The 16518-nt window shown below is 37.3% G+C and overlaps 1 protein-coding gene across 7 annotated transcripts in view; it reads left to right on the top strand.

Moving 5' to 3' along the window:
- Window positions 1-72: 72 nt before the first annotated feature.
- The window catches only part of MYO1E (myosin IE), a 226931-nt gene continuing 210485 nt past the window's right edge, over window positions 73-16518 (top strand). For 4 of the 7 annotated variants that reach the window (XR_015275809.1, XR_015275810.1, XM_086848965.1 and 1 more), the window contains exons 1-2: window positions 73-471; window positions 773-898. The gene's annotated coding sequence lies outside the window, so the exon portion shown is untranslated. The remainder of the gene's footprint in view (window positions 472-772; window positions 899-16518) is intronic. The other 3 variants (XR_015275811.1, XM_086848967.1, XM_086848966.1) reach the window with 2 other exon arrangements.

Here is a 16518-nt window from a genome sequence, read left to right as displayed (position 1 = left end):
CTGCCCTTGAGTTTGGTGAGAATTTCGTGCATTTTTTTCACCTCCAGCTTCCAGCGCCTGCGCCGTTCCCGAGCGGTTCCGGGCCCCTCAGCCCCACAGCGCCGCCAGGGGGCGCCTTCCCGCCCTCCCGCCGGGCTCTGAGGGGACGGGCCCGAGCGGGCCGTGCCGGGCCCTGGTGTCCGCGCTGTGGCCCGCGGGGTCCCCGCAGGGTCCGGGCTGTATCCTCACCCTGTCCCCTCAGTCGGGAGCACGTCAGGGAACGCAGGGCTGTATCCTCATCGTGTCCCTTCGTTCGGGAGAAGATGAGGGAACGGGCTGTATCCTCACCATGTCCCCTCGTTCGGGAGCAGATGAGGGAACGCAGGGCTGGCGCAGGTCGCGTTCCGCAGCTCAGGGGCACCGCGTGTGGGGAATCAGTGCCTGTGGCCCTCTCTGGGGACACAGAGATTTCAAGTGTTTAATAACCTGGGGGTAGGTTGCTTGGGTTTTGTTGGTTGGTTGGGTTTTTTTGTTTGGTTTGGCTTTTGAAGTAGAACTTGAGGTCTTAAGCTATGAAATTATAAAATTATAAATCATAAAATTCCACTGAAACTAAGGGAACTACGCTAGGCTGCTATACCTGGCATATACGGGCAGTCTGTGTTAAATTTTAAAAAAGAGAAAGTATTTCCATTTTTTGAGTGGATCTGTTTTTATCTGCAAGAGAGTATCAAAACTGAAATAAAAGTGTGTTGTCCTGAGAAGTACAGTGAACTTATTTTCTCTCCCTTAGAATAAAGCTAGCAAATTTGCATAGGCATTGGAAGGGATGGACCTGACTTAGAGCAAAATAGAAGAAACATACCAGTGGAAGAAAATGTCACTGGAGCTGAAGGTACTGCTTTGGAGCAAGTCTAAGGTATCCTCTGTTGTTTTTTTCTTAAGGACTATTCACTTTATTATATCTCCAAACTTAAATGTTTTGTAAGTTCTAGCCTTCACTGCTCTTGCAGCTCTTTACCTACAATTTGTAACCTAGCTACTGCTGCTGGTCTCAACAACCTATTGGAAAAGCTGCAGCTAGTTCTAATTCAGTCAGGTGGTGTCAGACTGCAGAAGGTATTTCAAGTAGGTCAGAAGGCCTACTTAGTTAAAATAAAGTAACAGGTAACAGAAAAAGTAGCACCTCACTGTTTCTCCAAGAAGCATTTAGCACGCTCCTCCTAGTATCACTTAATTGGGTTTTGCAAGACCATCACAAACTCTATTTCCAGCAGTAGTACGTTCTTTTTGAAGATGATTTCCTGCTTGGAAAATTTTCCTGTTTGGAACAACCACTTTTTAATTTGTTTTGTGGAAAGCATTCTTCCTCTTTTTTTTACAGTTTGGGGATACTTTTTCTTGGAAATGGTTGCTATTGCCCTAGAATGGGAGAGCATGCTGTGGATACAGAATTAAGAATTAGCCAGAATGTGGCCTGCTCAAAAAGACTGACATGAATTCACTAGGTCAGGTGAGCTTTTAAAGATGAGTGGATGCTCTTTGGCTGCCACAGAATAAAGGAAAATGAGAATTTATGAAATCCAGCCCAGCTTAATTATAAAGCAGCAGCTGTCTGAAAATGATTCTTGCTTGTAACCAAAGCAACTTGCTTAGCACTGAACTTTGGCTGAGAGTGGAGAATAAGATGTAGTCATTTTTTCTGGTTTCAGCCTAGAGTTTGGCAAGTGATGCTCTTGGCTATAAAAATGCGTGAGGCAGTCAGATTTTTGATATATATTGACTCAAAAATGTAAAGCACTGGGAGCCTGTAGCAGCACTAAACCTTTATGCTATTTTAACAACAAAGTAGTGAAGGAGAGAACAAGGGGAAATGTGCAAATATTCCACCTTTTTTTTATGGATGTTAGGAGATAACCTTGGGAAAAGGTGTTTATTTGAACAATTGCTTCCAAAAAAAAAGAAAGAGAAATTCTGTGCATACTTCACATTTTAACAGTTAAAATGCAGTGCTCATTTTTAATCATGTTCTTGCTGTAGCAATTTGACACATAGTTCTTTTAATTTAAAATGTGTCCAGTGCAGGAGGTACTGTTTTTCTTGAAACTATTATGTTTTTTACACTAAACTGTAATAAGTGGGTTCCCTTCCACCTCCATTTTTTTTTTATTGAGCATAATCTTTTTTACAGTACAAAAAAAAAAAGAAAAAGCCCAATTTACCCTATCTTTTCTTGATGTAAACTGGCAAGTTATGCTGTTGTACTGGGTTGATAATTTCAACTTATGTGTCTTTGATGCAGAGCACAAAATACTTCTTTATTTAATGAGTGCAACAGATCATATGTGTGTGGAAGATATGTGGACAATGGATCAGATTCTTAAATTCTTCATTCTTGCTAATGTGTAATTACATGAATACCTATTCAATCTCCATGTTTTATGCAAGCACTTTTGAAGGCAAGATTAGAAAGCCTAACTGTGAACTGCAAATGTAATCTGAAATCAATAAAATTAAATAGAGAAAGAAAGGTTACATTATAAAATACTGCAGTTGGAATGTAAAATGTAACAATCAAATGTAAACTGAAAAATTACAAAAAATCAAACTGAAAAATTAATTACAGGTAACACTTCCAGCAGTGTTTTTTTCTTACCAACATGAGTTCATGCAAGAATAGTGATTTCCCTTTCAGTAGCATTGACAAGATCTATACTTAAATCATGTGTCACATGGAAAATATTGTGGGAGATCTGAAAGGAGACTGAAAAAGGAAAATGAAAATGAATATATTTGTCTCTATCCACTATGAGTGATTTTTAAACAAATTATGTTTGTTTACTCTAGAAGGTAGAGCCTGGACATGGATTTAACAGTCCACAGTGTGTTAAGTTTTTGGATTCAATTATTTTGATCATTAGGAGGCTAGTGATAAATAAGAGAGTCTTGCAAGGGTAAGGGGTGAAAAAAGCAACTTACTTTTCAAGAGAAAAGGTGGCACTTACTATGTGCAAATAACAGAATTATTTTCTGACCAGGGGAATATGATGCAATTGATGCAGGATAAGGATGGATGTCTATTTTTGAATCTTACTTCAGGACATGAAGATGCACTAAGCAGTCTTCTAAAACTTTTTCTTTAATGTGCAGTACAGCAATAATGATAAGAACAATAAAATGATTCTGTTTGCCTTGGGTGTTCTGTGTCCTGTGAAATAGGGAATAAGTTGTGCTTAATTCTGGGAAATAGGCATATTCAGAGGGGGAATACTCTCAGAAATTACTCTTGTTTTGACTGGGGACCTGGCAAGAATAGATAAGTAGATAAATTTTATATACAACATCTCCTTCCTCAGAGCATCCAATTTCTTCTGATTTTAATGAGCTCTGAATGGAGAACTTGTTTCTTGCTAAAGGACAAAAGGTTAATTGTCATTCAGCTACCCTCATGTTCTACATCAGGAATACGGTTTTTTGGGTGGTTTTTTTTTGTTTGTTTTTTGTTTTTGTTTTGGTCTTTTTTTTCATGAATATGTATTTTAAAATATGTGTGCGTAGGAAGTGCATTCTAGTTATGAAAAGTCAATCCACTGGCTCTGTATCTTCTAGAGAACTTTGTTCCTTGTAAGGAGCAAGCTCTTGTCCTGCTGGAGTTGAACTTGGATGTTTGTCCTGGGAAACCACAGGCTGAAATTTCTTTTGGATGTACTCAGTTTTTCAGCAAAAAGTCTGTATTACTTAAAGCTACTTTTCCCCACCCACTTGTTCTGGAATCTTGCATGCATACCCGATTCCTAATTCCTTGCATTCATTTTCTATCTTTTGCAGGCTGAGTTTTCAGTCCATAGATACTTCTTAAACTGCAAGAGAAATATAATTCAAAGCTGTTTCACTTAAATTCAACAGTCCTTCACAAACTGCTAGGATATGCCATTCTTTGGGTGGGAATTTCTGTGGTGCTTATGCAAAGATACACATTTCTCTTTTATTGTAAGATTTCTGTAATATCAGAACATTTCAGCATTGTCTGGTTGGTTCCCAGTTTGTCAGTTGGTGCCCAGTTTTTCCACTGTGATGATGAATGGTTTTAGCAAAAAAGTTGAAGCATTTGGCTGTCCACATGACCGATGATTGATCAGCCCCAGAGTGCTATAAAGCTCAGTTGCTACTCCTGCCATTCCTTTTCTGCTGCTGAAAACTGGTAATTTTTGTTTTAGAAGTGCAGAGGGAATGACTGCCTTCCCATCCCCTGCTTCCAGCTGTAAAATTTCAGTTTCTCCTCACTAAAACAATGTCAGCACATTTAGCGTCTTTTCAGTGCTGTGCTGGAAAGACTTTGTATAATCCAGTAGGAGGCTTCTTGGATTTATTGATAATGATGCCAGCATAGCTGCACGTGATGCAGCACTTACATCTTCCTTTTTATCACTCAGAGTAAGATTGCAATAAAATATTTGAAAGTAGTTGTCAGCTAGTTTACTTCTTTCAGTCTGGTTCTGCAGCCTCATAGTATTCTGCAGAAGATGCAAAGTCACTTTTACCAAAATAGAACAGCTTTACTTTTCTGTTTAAGCTTATTAATATTTATTGGAAACTAAAATCTCTCACTCACTTGAAAGTGAGCTGAAGAATCTTGGTAAGTATTGCCAGTATTTTCATCTAGATAAATTTAGTATCATGGGACCTTTTATTTAAACACATGCATTTCAGTTGCATACCCACCTTTTGTGGCTCAGTGTGCTGCACAGTACGAATCTGCACAGTAATATTTGAATGTGCTTTGAACTGAACTACATCTCAATCTCTGGGTGCAACTTTTTTTTTTTCTTGCAGTTATCACCAGCAACTGAAAAGCTGGGTAGGAATTTCATTCTAAGGCTTAGATCCTTTCAGTTTCAGAGTCTATGCTCATGCAGGGCACTTGTATGAGAAGGTCACTTCCCTTGTATTTGATGTAGATGGTTTTAGTCTGAGGCAGCAAGTTTCCTTGAGGCACTTGAAGCAAAGCTAAGAGAGTTTTGTAATAAAACATGATCCTTTCATTTCCATTTAAGTTAATGCCATTAAGAAAAACAATCCTTTCCACAACTGGAATTAAGTTTATTACACTGGAGAAGGAATGGAAATTGTGTTTCCTGGTAGAAATTGTATTTCCTCTGCAACTTTTGATTTTGGATTTCTATTAGCATATACTTTGTGGGTTTTCAGTTGGAAAATATTAGCTGCAATTGAGATTGAAGGTGCCTCATTTCAGAGGCAGCTAAATGACAATTTCAGCTAATATCAATGTGAACACTATATTTTGGATTGTTTTGCTGTGTTTTTTTCTAACTACCTTCTTGTCTTATTTTTAAATGTAAGTCAGCATTTAGCTATGCTTGAGAAATAGCATGAGTTTTCCTTGTACAGTGCCTTTCATTTTTAAAATATTGCACTATGCTTTCCAAAACTTGGAAGTTGCAAACAGGAAATAATTTAACAGTGCCTTGCTCATTTCATACTGAAGAAACTTGACCATGAGTTCTATTGTTCAGTGGAAGAGCCTTGTAATGGCACTGTCAAAGGGCTGTGGGAGTTCTGAGTCTCCCAATACCCTCTCTGTCAGCAATCCAGAGCTTTTTTGCTAGGGAAACGTTCTAATTACTGTGGTGGGTTAGGCAGTTGATCTCTGTGTTCTCCTAACACAACAATAATGAGAATATAACACTTTTCTTCCTCATACAAATCTGAAGTATAGAATGTTTTACCAGAGTGGGTAATAAGTTTATTGTTTATCTGAATCAGATATCTAACACTGCAATGTTACTACCCCCCAAAAAGCAGAAAAAAAAATCCTTAATTTGCTTTCCTTTTCATAGGAATATTTTACTGTTCTGTCTCTCACAAAACCAACCTCCCAACCATTGTGTTACAAATGGTGAAAATGTTGTTTGAAAACTAAATTAAAAAATAATCTTTTTTAAGCAGGTCAGGGACAAGAACTTGCTGTTATACATTGCTTTGTGACAGCTTAACTTGGTTTCCAGACTGTCAAGAAAAAACTCTTGCCATAAGCCCTGCACACACAAGACCACAGGAAAGCTGCTGAAGACTTGAGGGCTGGGCCTTTGCATGCAAGTCTTTCCACACAGCAAATGATCCAAAGAGCAATTTCTATAAATAGCATTATTTCCAGATGCAGGGGTTTTTGTCCTTTCCTGTGAATTCCTTGCCAAACATTTTCTCAGTTCTGAAGTAGAGATGGTTGTGTAGCCAGCGTGCACTTAAATAGCCCTTGGAGAGCTTTAGATCTTTGTTGCCTTTTGTTTGAACTTTTAAACTGTTGGATTATTTTAGCAGCATCTGTAGAAAAGCATGGCCTTTTGGTGTTGCTTGCTCTTTTCCATTGTCATAACAGCATAGTAAAACCAGGCTGTGGCTGATATCTCTGTAACATTTATACCAAGGGGATTGCATTGCCATTCAGCACTTTTCTGAACAGTGTCTTCTTTACCTTAAGAGTACAAAGGACTGTGGCTCAACAAAACTTTTTGAACAAAGGGGATATAGATTTATTTGCAGATTTGCCAGTGCAAGTTTTGGCACTTCCTGTGTCTGAAGAAACTGTATTGAGAAAATGTTAATTTGTCTATAGGATGATTTTGAAAGTGAAATATAGTTAATGGTCATAAATCAGAACTGAGAATAGCTCCTTTTAAGGGATCGTGTTTAATAGATAGATTAATAGAATAACTATGCTGTGACAACTTCCAAGTATTAAGTAGCTGAAATATTTATTTATAAATAAAAGATTCAAATATATCAAAGTTGGTATATCCAGAATCAAGTTTCATCAAGTACCTGTTCCTGGCAAATACGTGTCTCTGTTGCAGTGGTATCTTTGCACTTCTGGAGAATATTAGTGCAAGTTTCAATGTTCCCTTCTTCTCACAGGTAATTTCTGGTTATTCCTTAACTGTGTTACTGCAATATTGCAAAATCTCTTAACATTGTGATCATACCACCAAATTCAGAAATCTTCTACAAAGACACCCTAAAATTAGAGTTATAAGGCCATGCTTTGGGATGCATAGCATTTTTGTAATTTCATGGAGAACTTTGCTGAGACTACTCTTAAGGGAGCTTGGAGTTTGTTAGTGCAAGATTTGTTTCCATTGCAGGTGGCTGTGGTAAAACGGCAAGACAAAGTAGTGGGCCCTGAAGGTTGCCCAGGAAAAAAATATTTCCCTTTTTTTGTTTACAGTCCACATTTTGACATCATTCAAGATAGCTACACAGCTTGGTAATGAAATTCATGACGTGTCAGCAGATGGATGAATGCCAGTGTTTCAAGGAATTAAAACAGTTTTTTCTCTAGGTTGTTCTGGAGAAGTCCTAGTCCAGAAATTTTAATTTATTTTTTTTAAAAAAAAAACAAGATCTTTTTTTTAGATGTTTTTATTAGATTTTAAAAAGCAGCTGCACTTTCTGGTAAGTATCTGAATGCACTCACAATGATGTTCCTAATGTACTATCTCAAACTAATTACATATTCATTCCAATGTGCTGCCTACTGGTGATGAGTTTACCACCAAACGTAATGTCTACATTTTCAAATTGCTGTGAGTTGCAGCTGTGTTACTGTCTGGAGAGTCAAAAGTGAATACTTGTGATCTTTCTTTGTAAACGAAGAACAATAATTATAATAAACCTTGACACTGTGATCTTAATTTGAAAAAAAAAAAAAGCCAAAGTAATACCTTTAGGATTTTTAATGATCATTGTTCGTTGTGTACCTTGCCAAAAGGCTTGGAGATTTGATGCAAGGGATTTAGCATTTGTAAATAATTTGTAATAAAATCTAATCCCTTATGTGCCATGGAAAGCAGAAAGAAAAGATAGTTGCAATTAAACAACTGATAGATTGATAGTTGCAATTATGCTTCATTACCTAAGCGTTGAATACCAGCTGCTGGAGAGGACTCAGGTTCCATTCTGGAACCCCCTGGTTCCATTGCAGCCTAATCCAATTGAACCCAGCTGAAATTGCTAATCATTATTTCTTCTGAATTTTTAACTGTAAATCACTTCAGTGTGTGTTTTCTTGTATCAATGTACAGCCATTTAAACATAAACATTCCACTGGAGTTTTAGCTGGATACGACGAGGGCAGAAAGTTGCCAACAAAACGATTATGTTCAGGTGCCTTGCTTCAAGAAAATAAGGTATAATTGAGGCTAAAAGCACAACTTTTTTTTACAGCAGAGAGAAACATCTGGCATGGGCTTGGTTCAGTAGCTAAATGTCACAGTAATGACTATGGGAACCATATAGTACTGTGAGAAAAGAACAAGGAAAAAGGAAAGTGTATTATGAGGGGAAGACAAGAAAATGGGAGTGTGCTCTTGTATGTCTGGGAGGAGGAAGAGTGAGAAGATTCTTTGCTTCACAGTTATTCACAATAATTTTGCATATTATAATATGTGTATATTAATCATTCAGACTTCTGGTTACTTCATCTAAACAACATGAATATTTTGTCAAAAATGCTACTGCTTTATGGAATATTTAGAAAGATAAGAAATCCTTCAGGTCAGCATTTTATACCAAAATCTTTGGTCTTGGTTCTAGAAGCTCTCTGGATACATCAGTTGGAGGTTGAGGCTGCAAATGACATCACAGAGTTCTGCACTTCCATAAAAGGCTTGGCTTTCATTTCAGTACCCTCTATGATGTTAGAAGATTATTAGAAATTAAATAAATTCTTTGTAAATATTATGTTTGATACTTGGCAAAGTGATATAAAAAATGTTGTAAAAACCCATGAAACATCACAAACTGAAATGCAATTGCCTACTGTTTATATACAGTGATGTTTTTCATGACACAAATATTTTTGACCATCCAAATTGTGCAGTATAAGATTGTGTCAAACAGAGTAGAACTTGGTGTACCAAACAGAAACCACCTTAACAGAGGCAGTAAATAATAGAAATAAATCCATGAAAACAATTCAGTCTTCAGTTCTGGTTGCCAGAGATATTTCTTGAGGTTGGTCAAGGCTGACAAACCGTAGCATTTGAGCAATGACTGCTCTAATTGTTTTGAAAATTAAAAATAGTTTCCTGCTTATATGTTCGTATTTCTTTTAAACAAGGAAATCTGCTAATCTAATTTTTTCCATAATCAGAATAACATTTGTTGAGTCCACCTCAGTCAGATATACTGTAGCAATAGGATGTCCCTCCCCCCTCTCCTCAGATGTGACTTTAATAGAAAACTTCAGTGCCTGGCCAGGTAGAAGTGTTCCATCTAGGGCTGTTTAGGAGAGTCAAATCTAGGAGCTGCTGTGAGAGCTAAATTCACACCAGTGTTAACTGTGGACTTCTGTGCTTTTCTAGCACCCCTCAGCATACATGTTTGCTTGGGAAGTTTTGCTTCTCCTTGTGTTGAAGGTTTGAGCTTTATTCCCTCTGCTTTGGTTTACCCCAGTGTTTTGTGGTATGGGTGCTTTCTCCTCATCTCAACAAAGCAGCACCCTCCTCTAGTGGTTGTAATGCTCAGCTGGAAGCAGGTGCTGTGGTTTACTTTGTTCAGATGCTGGTTAATATCATGTGGCTCTTACAGAACATGGCTTCTTCTCTAGGCTATAGACTTTGCCCCTGTTCTCTTTTCTTGACTCTTAAAATGCTATTTTATGTTTATATAAATGTGAAACTTGCTCTATTGGTTTTCTTGTTCTGGCATGTAAGTTGCTTGAGTTGACCAACTTGGTGTTGTAGCTGATCAGACTTGAGTTAGTCAGCTGTGATTGTGCTCCTCAGATGCTAGAACTAATTATAAACTGATTTTACAACTGTCCTGTTTGAACAGTATTCCTGTGCAAAAATTCTAAAGTTCAAGGCAAAAAAAGGTAGACCATTGTATTTCATCAGTCATACTTGAGTATTTATCTTAGATTATTTTTTCTTTGTGAGTTTAATTTTTGTAAAAAGCTATCACAGCACACTGTTCCAGATCTGACTTATTATCCACTAGCATTCTTAATTTCTATGGGGCTCGTAGGAGTTAAACCCAATATCACATCTTTTAATTGCTCTATTTTGTCTTTAGTGAGTTTGCTCTAATCCTTGAATCAGCTACAGCATTAAACTCAGATAAGCCCTTGGGACTGAGCAGTTCTGTGAATATTGACATAGGCTCATAACGAAGAACAGTTTGTCTCGTAGAATTCAGAAAACACATTACTAAATGAACTCAAAGCCTGTAGCTGGGGAATACAGTATTTGTGTAAGAGGCTAAGAAATGGAGTGGAAGTTTGATCAGAAGTGCTGTTTATCCTAAATAGTTTACACTATTAAAGGCTGAAGAGTCCCAGAAACTGGATACTAAAATGTGAGATTATTTTGAGCTGCATTGAGTTTTAAGTGATCCACATGGACAGGAAAATCCTAATGTTGCATATGAAGCAATGATCCATGAGCTGACCACTAACTCCTCAGGAGTTAATGTTTTATTTTTCTAGTAAGAGTAAAAATTAAAAAGAAATTTTACACAGCTATCTTATTTTGTTTGAGAGGATCTGGAATGCAGTTGCTTATCTATGTCCAGATTCTGCTCAGACTTGCCAGCAGCACAAGGGGAATTGATGAGAGGAGTCAGGGAAAAGCTTCAATCAACTTTGTAATGTCTGTGCTAGGAAATCTAATTATCTGATTATGCTGGAACACTGTGAAAGAAGGGTAACAGGGAATGGCTGTGGGATTAGTGAGCTTTGTGGCAATTTCCCCAGGAAGCAAAGTTGAAAAGCATTATGTTCAAACTGAGTACTGTGTGTGCTGTCTTTTTCTTCTGCTTTTTTTCTTGCAGTGGGAATTGTGGATTAGTATAAAACTAATTAATTTCACATGTATATAGGAGTATCTTCTGTGTTCAGCTAGGCAAAAGCACCAGTGCAGTGCACATATAACAAAATCCAAACTGCTGCATAAAGGAAATGTGTCTTGTGTATCCACAGGAAAGTCATTAGGCGTGATACAATTTTGCCCTTGACGTGGCTGAGTGTGGTGTGGGTAGAGGTGACTTGTAGAGTCAAGTGTGTGGTTTGTGAGTGGGTCAGGACATGAGCTTCCATTTGTGAAGGGTTATAGGATGTTTACAGGATGTTTCCTAGCTCTAGAGCCTGGTGCAGTACAGATGCTGGGGGAAGAGCTGCTCTTTATAGCATTTCTCCTCAGCACTCAGAAGCAGCCACAAGAATCCTTTTTACCTTAATTACAATACCTATTGCAAAGGCTCCGTTCCCCTGCAGGCAGCTGGTGAAGTGGCCCAGAAAATGGTGGGGAAGAGTGAATAAGTATAAAATGTGTGTACTGACTGATCAGTGAATCCAAGAACTTATTACAAAAGGAAGATTTTGTATGGTTTTATGTTAGTTTTGAAGACTAGTTTCTCCCTTTTTCAAGTATAAATGTATTCTGATTACTGTCAGTTTTATCTGTGTGATCACAGCTTTAACTGTCATTACTGAAGGAACAACGTCCTATCTTAGTATCTGCCATAGAGGTCAAATCATAACTTTTTCTAGAGTAAAAAAACATTTTGAGGAAAGAATTACCACCTGCATTGTGTGGTACCCTTTTTATTTTATCAGCAGGGTGATTATATTTTAGCAGAAGACAGATATTTTAAATATGTCCTTCTACACTTGGCCAAGATTTAAAAGTTTGTTATGACTTCTGGTTCAAAAGACTGGATATTATTTGATTATGGAGAAACCATAGCTTCAGTTTGTTGGTGACCAAGCTCTGCTGTGCAGCAGGTCTGCTGCAGGCTTTGAGGTCACTGGAGAGTTCTTAATTGACCTGGTTTTTCACTGAAATTTTGTTTTCTTTTATTAGCTTAAAAAAAATGGTGTGTGTTTTTGTAAAAATGGATCCTATTCTTTGGGAAGTTTATTTTTTATAGGTTCCTTTATTTTTTATTCTTTTTCAGATAAATAATTTTTATTCGCTTTAGATTAGTCAGTGGCCTTGCCCGACAGGCAAATCTCTGCTGAGAATATAGTCAGTTCCAAGTGCCATTCCTGGGTAGATGAAAAAAAAAAGGTCTTAAAAATTTGCAACTTTTTTAATTTCCTCCCACCCCCTCTTTTATTTAATGGGAATCTATTAGAAATCCTGTGCATTTTTTCAGATGACATCAAGTTATATGTAAATTTCTCTCTAGAAAGAATTCAAATTAGTTATATTTTTTACCTTTTTAGCAAAATTTTTGCTCTCTTCAGGTATGATTAAATGTGTCATTCACAGAAGTACATGTAAGAATGTGGTTTTCTTTCTTGATCCTTAACCTAGATTATAATGGAAAGGGTCTTCTGTCAAAAACAAGTGCCAGTATCCTTCAGCTGCTGGACTTGACTTTCTGAATTTGATTACCATTGTCATTGGTTCCGCAGCAAGAGCCCCTTTGGAAGTCATGTTGGAAAGCTTTGGGAGGGCAAAGCAGACAGCCTTTTTTTCAGAGATGGAATTGCAATTTATAGTGTGCTTTTGGGCTTTGTCTATTACTTTTGACTTGTTTTAAATGTAGAAGAAGAAACACCTTTTAAGAATGCATTGAGCACAATAATTTAAAAGATTCAGACCTTTCTGAGGCTTCCTACTTATAGTACTTTGGGAGTTACTTGCATGTTGAATCAGTTTTGTTTTCTGTTGTAGTAGTATTGAAAGTGCTGAATGATTGATAGATACTGTATTATAAAAGAATCCAGAATCTCTTTCAGCTAATTATTGTATTATAATGTGATTTAAATTGAATCTTACTCATCTTCTGTTGGGAATTTGACTGTTTTCCTCTTATAGGATACAGTAGTTACTGTTCATGTTCCTATCTTTAGAAAGGAAATCAGAGGAAGTCAACCAGTTTTTAGGGGCAATGATGCTGAATTGAATAGCTTGGTGCACCTGTTCTTGTTGGTGCAATTACTTGGTCCAATTATCTTACAGTGTATCAGGTCTAATAGAGTTCTTGGTGTTTGCAGCCTTTGTGTGTTTCCTCTTAGTAGCTTGAAGACTGAATTGTTACTGCAGTCTAGGGAGGTGATTTCCACCCTGCATTAGTTCTGCTGATGCTCAGCCTAGGTGTACATACAAGCTGTGGCTGGTTCTGTGCTTTATCCTTGTACTGTGCTTCTCTGTGTTGTCTGGAATAATTAAATACAAAGGTGTGATTAGATAAGATCCTTGCACTTCCCCAGGCTTTGCATGGCTGACTGCACATACAGTAGGAAGATTTTTAAGGAGAGAAACATACTGTGTCCTTCTGTGTCTGAAAAATACTCTGGTGGGAAAGATATTAATTTTATTTTGATTGGGTTAGAAGACGGCTACATTAGAAATATTAAATCAAAATTTGATACAGACTGGCTTGACAGTAGATTCCAATAGCACATACACATTTTACTTCAGAGCAAATTGCAAGCACTGCTTGGGAAATTTTAGTGTGAAATCATTTAATCTTAGCTGTGTAATGAAGCTATCAACAGTTGATGAAAGCTGCTATACTTGAATTCAGGCACATAGGAATGTAATCTGAGATGCAGAACACGTTTGTGTTTAGAACTGCTGAGCATAGGTAGTTTTGGAAACTGCCTCACAGCTGTGTGTAGCAGGGGAAAGGAGAGGAGGGATTCACTAAAGACAGCATGCCAATGATAATCTTCAATCTCTTTCAAAAATTGAGAAAAGGTGAAATGCCACCCTGTCCTACCATACATTCTAGGTGGGTTTCACGTCTCTAGAGGATGATGTGTGTTCATCCAATAATCTGAGCTTCTGTGAGTAAAATAAAGAGTTAGGTGCTATAAAGATCTTGGGGAAGGTGTTAACCCATATTCAAGGATCTAAACAAGCTGGGATTCTGTATGTTCCTTTGAAGATTTTCTCCATTTTTCTGTTCAGTCAGGTTGTCTGCAATGTGCAGAGATTAAATATATTTATCTTGGCATGTATTGTATTTTTCATGCATTATAGATGACAGGAATTGTGTTTGTACAGTTCTATCTTATTTGCTATACTTTATTTTCTCATATTTTGCCATGAAATCCTGTTTGAAGAAAATCTGTTATGATTTCAGAAAATAAACAAAAGCTTGAGAGGTCAAAAAATGCATTTATAGTGACAAATTCATTTACCTAAAAGTCCTTGCAACATACAAAAAAAACCCAGTATCAAAATTAGTGTTGTTATAGTCTCTCCATCAGAAATTAAGGGAAAGCAGCAGATCTCCTGTACGAATGTAAAATTTCCAAGAATGGCTATGCTGAATGGAAAACCAAATAACCTAAATGCTAAAGTACTATAAGCTTCAAATCTCTAAATAATGTATATAGCATTAAATTAACCACTTAAGTTTATATTCTTTTGTACTGTTTAAAATTCTCAAGTTGGAGAAATCCTGGCCTAAACTTCCCTAGTACTTGTAGCAGGTATGTTGGATGCTCTGTGCGGGGTTTAGTGAGAGGCCACAGTGAGTCCTGGGAGGAGGACACAGCTGGCCAGGCTGGGCTGCACTGCCCAGGGGCTCTTTACATGATTTACCTGTTAGAGCAGAGCCCTTCTGCTGGGTCAGTCACACACCTCCAGCTGCAGGCTGATAGCACAGCCTGACCACAGCTGAACTTCGTGTTTCCTGTCTAGTGCACATCTTTGTCAGCCAGTGTACTGGGTTTTCCTTCCTCCCTTTTGCCTGGAAGTCTGTTGAAGGAGTCCCCATAATTCAGGCTTAAGCAATGAAAATGGGGTCCTAAGAGTGAAGAGCTTGGATATGAAAGGATGACCAATTTTTTTGTTTGGATCAGTATGAGTCAGTCTTCCAAGAACAACCATGTGTTAATCTGCATACTACAGGGTTTAACCTATCTGAAAGGAGCCAATCTGAGAGTCACTTCACATGGCAGTGTTTTTCTTTAAAATGATAAGACACAAGCAGACCTTACAATTTGAAATAGCATCTCTGAATGTATATAAGGAGGCAGTAGTCAGCTTTGCAAGGAAACTGAAGTTGGAAAATAGATTTTGTTGCTTTAGCTATTACAGAAGCACACATTTGATTTTTTTTTGCCTTTTCTGAAGTGTGTAAATAGAAAACATAGTCACTTCATTTTTGTTAATTTGGGAATTTTTGTCTCCTGGCTCCTAAGATTTGCATACCAAAGTGAGTAGCAGTCTTGCATTTGGGAAGTATAAGACTAGAATATTAAGTACTCTATCCCCAGGGCTGGAAGAGTAAATTAGGTGACTCTGTACCATCTTCTGTAGTAGGTAGTGATTGGAAAACATTACATTCAATATTCAGTCCTAAATTTAATGGAAATTTACATAAATCTTGGACCACATGTTGCCTTTAAGCCATGCTTGTTCAGAAAGAGCACAAAAGCTTCTCAAACCTCCAGAGGAGAGCATTTCTGAAGGTGCTGTAGGTGATTTCCATTGTCAGAAGTCTACCCCAGTGGCTGAAAAAATCTGTCCTTTCATTTGTAGAGATTAATGGTGCAAATTGAGGTAAATCTTTTATATTAGTCCAAAAGAAAAATATGCTGTTGGTTTTTAAGTTCTTTTCAGACTTGTAAGCAGGCCTATACCAGTAATGAGCTTCAAGCTTAATCCTTGAACAGAAAATAACATCAGAATTTTGTCAGCAAGAGCAGATTTCGCAACTAGAATAAATCAAACCAATTCTAATTAAAGTAGCTGATTAAACGTAGCTGTTATTTGATGTAGCAGATGTTTGCTCAATGTTGGAATTTTGCTGTATAGAGAGTCAAATTCACCTGTCTTGAGTAATGAGTTCTTAAAATATAAGAAATATATTAAAATATAAGAAAATAAATGGCAGAACAGTCCTTCATCTGGTGTAGCCTTCCAAGTTTGCAGAAGACTATGGCTGAAGACCTGTTTGAGCCAGTATTTCTATGTGGAATAGAAGATGATGAAAACATTCTGTCTGAATGAGGTACTACAGTGAAACTAGGGAGATTTGCCTTCTCTCTTCTTTCATTACATAATTTATTAGTACTATTTCTATTCTTGTTCTAGAAACTACAGTGGTGGAAATGATGGAGAGGAAATCACATCTTCCCTCTCCTTTTCATAGTCTTTAGCTGTCCACTGGCAGAGATTTACATGCTGCTTGAAGAGCCCTTCCTTAAGTGTAGTTGAAGTCCCAAATTGTGATAGAAACACGTTCTAGCAGGAAATAGCACAAGTCCAAACCATGAGTGAGCTGTGATTCTGTTTTCAAAAGCAGTGTTCAAGATAGCTGAAGATTATCAACCTTCTAGGCCCTCAATCCAAAGGAGCCTTTCAGAATTAAAATGAAGTTTTAGTTACTCTTTAAAATGATGTGGTAGTAGTTAAAATATATGGTATTACTTCTCAGTGATGTGTAAAAATTAGATTAAAGTGTCTCTTCTCATCCGCATCACTGTTTTTATATGGAGTGTGTAAAATGGTACTTTTTAAATTAAGTAAACCTTAAATTTCTTTTATGAGCTTTACT

This window comes from Cyanistes caeruleus, chromosome 13 (assembly GCF_971803275.1).
Source record: "Cyanistes caeruleus chromosome 13, bCyaCae1.hap1.1, whole genome shotgun sequence".
NCBI lineage: Eukaryota > Metazoa > Chordata > Aves > Passeriformes > Paridae > Cyanistes > Cyanistes caeruleus.
This window is presented reverse-complemented; position numbering and strand designations above follow the sequence as displayed.